We start from the raw sequence: 7,956 nt of genomic DNA on the forward strand, positions 1-7,956 counted from the left end.
CAGCAGGATTCAATATCATCCCCTATGAACTTCTCGTTCTGACATAAGCTTTTGGAGTAAATTGCTTATGTCAGCATTTTCTCTTATAAATCGGATGGGCAAAATTCCTGAGACCTGGAAAAGAGCAGTAATTGTCCCAGTATGTAAGAAAGAGAATAGAATAGATCCATTATATTATAGACGTATTAGCCTTTTATCTATGTTGAGCAAATTATATGCATCCTGGCATTAGCAGATACTTAGAGTGGGCTTATGGAAATAAAATTGGACCAGAGCAAGCTGGATTTATGAGAGGTCTACAATAGACTATTATGCAGTTCTTTATTATTTAGCAAAAAAAATCACATCTGTTCCTAATGGTCACTGGTACATTGCTTTTATGAATTTGTAGGCAGCTTTTGACTCAATTCCTGTAACTGTGGTATAAATTAGACATGGACCCTAAGCAGGGTGGATTTAATTTAAATCATAGTTTTCTACATAAAGACTCATTTTTGCTGGTATAACAATATTCACAATTAGATGAAGATTTCATTTTTAGAATAACTGTTCATATTAGTTTTACATTTATATAAAAATATTGATTTTAACACTATTAGAAACACGTTATAGATAGGTAGAGGAACTTCATTAAAATATTCCCAAACTTGGTCTCTTTTACAGCCTTTTGCCATTAGGTTTTCTCCTTCAGGGAAAGAATGTGATAAACCTCGGGTTATACATACAAAAGATCCAAAGTCTTGTGGAGTAGTCTGCTCAAAAAGTTTCACTTTCATTTTTACTGCTTGCCCCTCCCTCCTCACACTTAAGTTTCTTCTTGTGCAGATCTATTCCCCTTGAATCGATCTAGTGCAGGCAGATCTATTCAACGAATAGAAAAAGCAATCTTTTTCTATTCATTGAACTTTTTGAAACTTAGCACTTAAGGGGTTGATTCTGTGTACATAGGTTTGTAGAATAATGAGATTAATGTCTTTTTCTCAACTCTATTCATTTTATAACATTTCTGCTGTGTAGAAGAGGCATGTGATCTCTGCAGACACAAATTACAGTTTTGAGAACTGCAAAACCAAGCATCTGTGTTCTGTGATAATATCTTGTAGCTAGAGAAACTGCCCAGTAATCTTACAGAAACCTCTGGAAGAGCATGACATTGTGAATGGATTAATAGAATTTACCGTATTACCGAAAAATTTAAACATTGCATGAATATACAGCCTTATGCTTCAGAATTAAAAACTAATCCTTATTTCATGATGGAATAACCTTTGGATGATACCGCCTCGGTGGGGTAGGGCGGGATATAAATAAAAAAAATGAAAATTTTCCTCAAAAAGCATTTTATTTTTAAAAAATCTGATTTAAATGTTAAAAATCTGATTTTTTTTTATTTTTTTAAAAAAATCATTTATTTTTATCCACCTTGACCCTAAGCTGTTCTGGTTGAATTGCCAACTATATGTTCCCACCACAGCACAAGTACAATGTAGTGCTGAAGGACATATATCAGATTAGATCAGATTTAGATTTATTAACAGCTGACGGCCAGTATAATTGACAGCCTTATAAAAAGTGGACTGCAGTTGCAGATAAAGGTACCTTTAAAAGCTTCCTGCAAGTTTTTTTTTAAAGCAACAACTGCCCCTTGGAAATGAAGGGTCTAATCCAATCAATTCCCTGTAGAGCTAGTTTTCTAGCTGAAGCGTCTTCTAAAAGCGAACACTGCAAACATGCGAGTTGGATGATGCAACTCCACCCACCACAGCCTACAATGGTGCTGGCCACTCGTTTCTACCTCTGATTTCACACCTTTTCCTCTCTGCGCTTCCCTGTGTCACCCTTTACTCCTCCTCTCTCAATCAAATGTTATCTAACTTCTACATAAGTAATATTATGCTCTCTAAATGAGGTGAAAATCCCATGCTCTGATCTTGGCTGAACTGGCAATACCAATATTTTGTGCTCATTACGCAGTAATGTGTGTGCTAGGACAGTCTTTTTTGTTGCTGTTTTTTACAGCTTCACACTTTTTATTTTGAAGTACAGGTTTGCTCCAATTGATAAAGGTCTACATGTTTCAACTATGATAAATCTAAAGTCATGGTCTTTCTAGGTCACAGTCTCCAAAATACATCTGGAGAACTGGAAAGCAAACGTTTGAACAAGTTAATCAGTTTTGTTACTTAGCAGTCTACTTCAAGACAAATTTGTGATTGAAGATCCTCCATCTTAAAAAATGTTTCAAAAAGGCCCTGATAACTTCCAAAGCCATTACTCTTTTTTCTATACTAAGGGCAGGCAATATCTTCCTGCTGCAGTGAAAGTATTAAATTCCAAGGTAGAAACATTAGTTCTATACAGCACTCTGTTTTAGATACAAGCTAGTCAAGAAACATCAGACCAGGGGTGGGCAAACTTGCTTCACGTAAGAGCCACACAGAATAAATGTCAGATGTTTGAAAGCCGCAAGACATGAATGTCAGATGTTAGAGAGCCACAAAAAAGGAAAGCAAACAGAAGAGGGAGGAGAGGTGGAAAGAAAGTAACTTTAAATGTGTTCTCCAAGCTGCTAGCTTGCTTGGAGAAGTGATTTAAAGAGACAAATGCCTTCTCTAAACCAGCCAATGGGTGCTTCAAGAGCTACACAATACATACGAACGAGCCATATGTGGTTCCCGAGCTGGAATTTGGCCACTCCTGCATTGGACCATCCACTGACAATATTTTTGTGTAGTCTTACTGGAGTTCCTAAATCTGTAACAGGAACAGTTTTGAGATCAAAACTTGGTGTTCACTTCCTTGAAGCCTAAGCTGGGGCAGCTGCCCTTAGGATGCAGTTAAAAATTATATTTGCTTTAGAAAAAAACAGTTGCCTTTTATTGTTAAGAAAGGACTCTCATATAAGCTCTTGGAAACAACTGATAGAAACTTGGTTATCTATGTTGGGAATTCAAATTCCTGAGTTAGAGTTGATAATAGGCTTTGAGAGAGCTAGAAAGATAATTTTGGAGCATTTATATTATTTTGATTTTCTAAGCTCTTATTTTAGAGTTCCACTTGGGATTGTCCTATCCCAGAAGTCTACCACTATACATTAAGTGGTTAACTGCACCTCATTATAGGAGAGCTTATATGATCCCTCTGTGGGATTCTATACCATCTGCAGTAATGAATGGTCATTCTAGGAACATGCCCTCAAAGAGGCTGTGCTTATGTGCTATTGAGAAAACTGATACACAGGGACACTGTTTATTGGAATGTCCCTTTTTCCCCTCAAACAAAAGACATTTGTGGATTATTTCCTCCCCAGGTGGGATGGCAGATGGATCAATGAATGGAAAATTAGGGAGACTTCTGGCTGAGGTAGATTAGAAATTACTTAGGCTGTTGCAAAAAAAAATGTTACAAAAATTATACATTATAGCAAGCAGAAAATTATTTTAAGATATCAGTTTACCCTGGATTATACAGATTCTAATGTGGCACCACTCAAAACTTGTAGGTTAAATGAGTAGTATCATTTAAGTAAGTAAAAGTGCTATATACATGCTTATTACTGTTAGAAATCTTAGCCATCTTGATCACCTGTATTCTGTGCAAAGAAAACACACACCTCTATAATACAGCAAAACTTAATGGAATGTCCTTCATACCCACAGGCCAAAGTTAATATCAAAATTCTTCCAAGAAGGGATGTACTTTGATTAGGAAAGCACTTTTTACTGCCACACAGATGCTGCTAATTCTGTTATATGAAACAAGTAAAGCCTTTAATGTGTTCTGTTTCTTTCCCTGTTATTTTGCTTGTAATTATTATGACTTTAATAGATACCTTTAAAAACTGCCTTTTTATCTCACCCTTCCTTCAAGGAGGCCAGAAAAGCATTATGTTGTTCTTCCTTCTCCATTTGATCTTCTTAGCAACCCTGTGAGGTAAGTTAGGCTCAGACAGTATCACTAGTTCAATGACACCCAGGAAGCTTTGTGGTAGTATGGGGATTTGAACCCCAGATCTCCCAGATTCTAGTCTGACTCTTTAACTACTACATCATGCTGGCATCTGTGTTGCTGGTTGTTTTTTGTTATTGATGTTTTAGGGTCCATTTGGTGTTTGAATTTGTTGATATTTTGATTATTGGTACATGGGTTTTACATGGTTGTGAAATGTTCTAGACATCTATAGTGCAGTAGTATATTTGAAATAAATAAATCCATGGCCCAAAAGACATGTTTGTCCTCAACTTGGGCCAGGGCCTTTTTGGCCCTAGCCCTGACCTGGTAGAATAAGCTCCCCATAGAGATCATGGCCCTGGAGAACTTGTTGCAATTCTGCAGGCCTGTAAGGCAGAGCTATTCTGCCAGGCTTTTAGTTGAGGCAGCGGACATCAGAAAGGACCAGTCCCTCCCACTCCAAAACACAAACCTTCTCAAATCTGCTCTGTCTTAAAGTGCCTATCTATTTGGCTTGAACCACCATTGAGCAGACTTATTAAACAGCTGACCCGACACAAGGAGTAAATGTTTGCCATCTTAATGCTATTCATTAGCTTTAAACTAATGAAAAGTGGGGTTTTTTGATAATATCATATATTTATTGTACTGATTCTGCAACCAGTATATATCCATTAAATAAACTGAATTTTCCCTTAAGATGTGGGGGAGAACTACCGTTTCAGGGTAAAACGGACTTAGAAGCAGAGAGTTGAGCTTGCTCCTACTTATTCAACTGGTACATTAGATTAATGCTGGTAGTCCTAACGAAGAGACTAGATTGTTTTTCTTGTCAGGAGGCAAGCTAAGCATGCTTTCCAGATACTCTCAGTCCCAACCAACTGGATAAAGCCCAAACCACCACCAGTTTGCGGTAATCACATAATCATCGCTGATCAAACGTTTCTACAGGGTTTCCAGAACCGATTCGACTAAATACAGTAGCGAAAAAAACCGAGTACGATCGTCCAGCTTCAAGTCCATCAAAGGTTATCGTCAGTCTTCATCCTCCCACTGCGGCTGCGGGTTGTTACATACACGCCTCACGCGACTGAGTCGGTAGCAGCTTTTCAAGGAATGGCCAGCACAAGAAAGGACCACGGGGGTGGTGGGGATTTGTTCCCTAGGCAGCTCGTGATAATGATAAATGTCTCCGCTTGCACCCAGCCCACTCCACCTAATACCGTCTTTTCTGGACCACCTCCCAAATAACATCTTCGATCACGTAGACTCGTAGAGCAAGGTACAAGCAAAACCCCCTGACCTCTCACCGCGCCTCCACAACACAAAACACACGAATACGTACAACTGTCTGCGCGCGTCTCTAGCTCTGCCCCACCTAGTCTCTACACTACCGGAAAAAGTTAGAGCTCGTTCGTAAATAGATTGCAGGCTTTTATAGCGCCTTTTCCCGGCAGCCTCCGCACCCCAAGCGTGGATTGGCTGCTGAGACGCGAGGGGGGCGTGAACGCGCACGTCGCGTTTTGTATGAGCGTGGACGCGCTTTCCCTCCCGCCCCGCCTCAGCGGTTTCCGTTCTTAGCCGCTGCCGGAGTTTGGGCCTGTAGAAGAATAAGGAAGCTGCGCCAGGGAGGCACACAGGAGCCCTTTCAGGTAGTGGGTAGGAGGTGCGGCAGAGCTCCTTCGGGGCCCTTTCTGTGTTTCACGTATAATTGAGGGGAGGCAGGCAGGGGGATGAGGCGAGGCGAATCTAGCCCTGCGTGGCCGCTCCCTGTGCGGCCTGCCCCACCCGCCTGCCAGTGGCCGCTGAGGGAGCGGGAATCTTCGCTGCCCTTCCTGACGACGCGGTGAGGATAGGAAGTTTTCCGCTGTTGTTGAGCTGGGGGAGGGAGTGAGAGTCGAGCTGCGTCTTCTTTCCTCGACTTTATTGCCATTGCGGTGCGTGACTCGAGTGGACCGGGGGGGGGGGTGTATTTTGCTGATTCTTTATCGTGAAAATGCCTTGGCTTCCGCCTTCACCCTCTGGGTGGAGTTCAGGAGCTGTTTGGATAAGGGGGAGGAGAGAGAGGTGGGTCTCCAGGTGGACCTGGGCTTCAAGAACATCATTTTCCATGCGGTTATTTCGTTTCAACATAAAGTTTCTTGCTTTTATGAGGGCGAGTAACGAGCGGTGTTTTCAACTGTCTTTGAGTTCGTTCTGTTTTTCTCCTTCCTCCCCCATTTTGTAACCTATTACAAAAAGAGAGCAGGAAAAAGTAAAAATCTCTATGGAGATGAATGCAAAACTTAACGATTTAACAATTCTGTTGCTGTATCCTTGGTTCTTTCTCTTTTAAAAAATGTTTTATAGAGTTTCAATATGACCTTTTGTTTTCAGTTAAAATATTAAATAGTCCCTGAAAACTTACTGTAAAGTAAATGATTTTAAAAGCCCTCTTTTTTTAGTTGGTTAGTGATTTAAAAGAGACACTAGTCATATTCATACAATTCTTCACGAGTCTATGTTTTGAGGCACCTTTTTGTTAAAGTATTTCCTGATGATGGTGATATGTATTTAGGCATAAGAATATAAAGTGTTTCATGGACACTATTTTGTTTAAATGGTCTTCAGAAGTATGCTAGTGTCTCCAAATTGAGGCCAGAGCACAATGGATGACTTGAGGCCACCAGGAATTCTCTTGACCAAGTTGTGAAGTCTCTAGTTGAAATTTTCCTGAAAATCATTTTATGGACAGCTAATGGGGAGAGCATTGTACAAGCCTGAGTTCAAATCTACAGCTGTCTAGGAAGCTTATTGTTATTGGCCAGTTATTGTGTCTGGTAGGCTAGTTAGTGTCTCCTGGGCTAGTAAGAAATAGATGAAGTTTATGCTTTTTAAGAGAAAAAAGCAAACTGTCTTGCTACTAGTATCTCTGCCTGGTTTAGTATACATAGTATGTACAGAAGATGTTTGGATCATGTCTGGATCATACCAGGAATAATAGTCTGGAAGACTGTATCTGTTCTTAAAATGGGACTTGGGCCCCAAACCAGTATGGTAATGTTGACATGGATGAAAAAGCAAATTAACAGTAGTGGCCTGAAGTACTGCTAGGTCAAGTGGTAACTACAGGAAGTAACAGGCAGATATTGGTCAGCACCCCTGTTCCTGAGTAGCTCATTTAATATAATGTCTGCTGAAATCAACAAGCTCATCTTGCTATCCACCTATCAAAACTACTGAAGGACTCTAGCCATATTGTTATGATTGGAATTGCTATGGCAGTCTTTTGTGTTTGCTGCCTCATAGTACTACCCTCCCATCACAATTGCAGGTAGAAAGAGAGCATTTGTACAATATTCTCAAACAAGATTGAAATTCAGATGTGTGTTGTGGTGGTCACTTTTCATAAACTAGAATTCCCATTGATTTGAGCATTCATGATGTCAAGTGACTTGGATGGATGCAATGTGAAAATTGTCACTGGATGTTTTGTATGTAGCTTGGTATGTGCTGATTTTGAAAAAAATAGAATATCAGCTATAGTTAATAAAACTTTTACTTCCTGCCCAGTAGCAACTCTTCACAAGCATTCACATACCTTGTTGCTATTAACAAACCATGGTAAACTCCTTCACCCTCATTTCCAGGTTTTGGCACACTCTTGCATTGAGAACTGTTGGCTTACATAAGAACATAAGAGAAGCCAATGGCCCATTCAGTCCAACACTCTGTGTCACACACCACCACCTTCTGTGGCAGTGAATTCCACATGTTAATCACCCTTTGGGTGAAGAAGTACTTCCTTTTATCCGTTTTAACCTGACTGCTCAGCAATTTCATTGAATGCCCACAAGTTCTTGTATTGTGAGAAAGGGAGAAAAGTATTTCTTTCTCTGCTTTCTCTATCCCATGCATAAACTTGTAAGCCTCTATCATGTCACCCCGCAGTTGATGTTTCTCCAAGCTAAAGAGCCCCAAGCGTTTTAACCTTTCCTCATAGGGAAAGTGTTCCAAACCTTTAAT

Source organism: Heteronotia binoei, chromosome 5 (assembly GCF_032191835.1).
Source record: "Heteronotia binoei isolate CCM8104 ecotype False Entrance Well chromosome 5, APGP_CSIRO_Hbin_v1, whole genome shotgun sequence".
Lineage (NCBI taxonomy): Eukaryota > Metazoa > Chordata > Lepidosauria > Squamata > Gekkonidae > Heteronotia > Heteronotia binoei.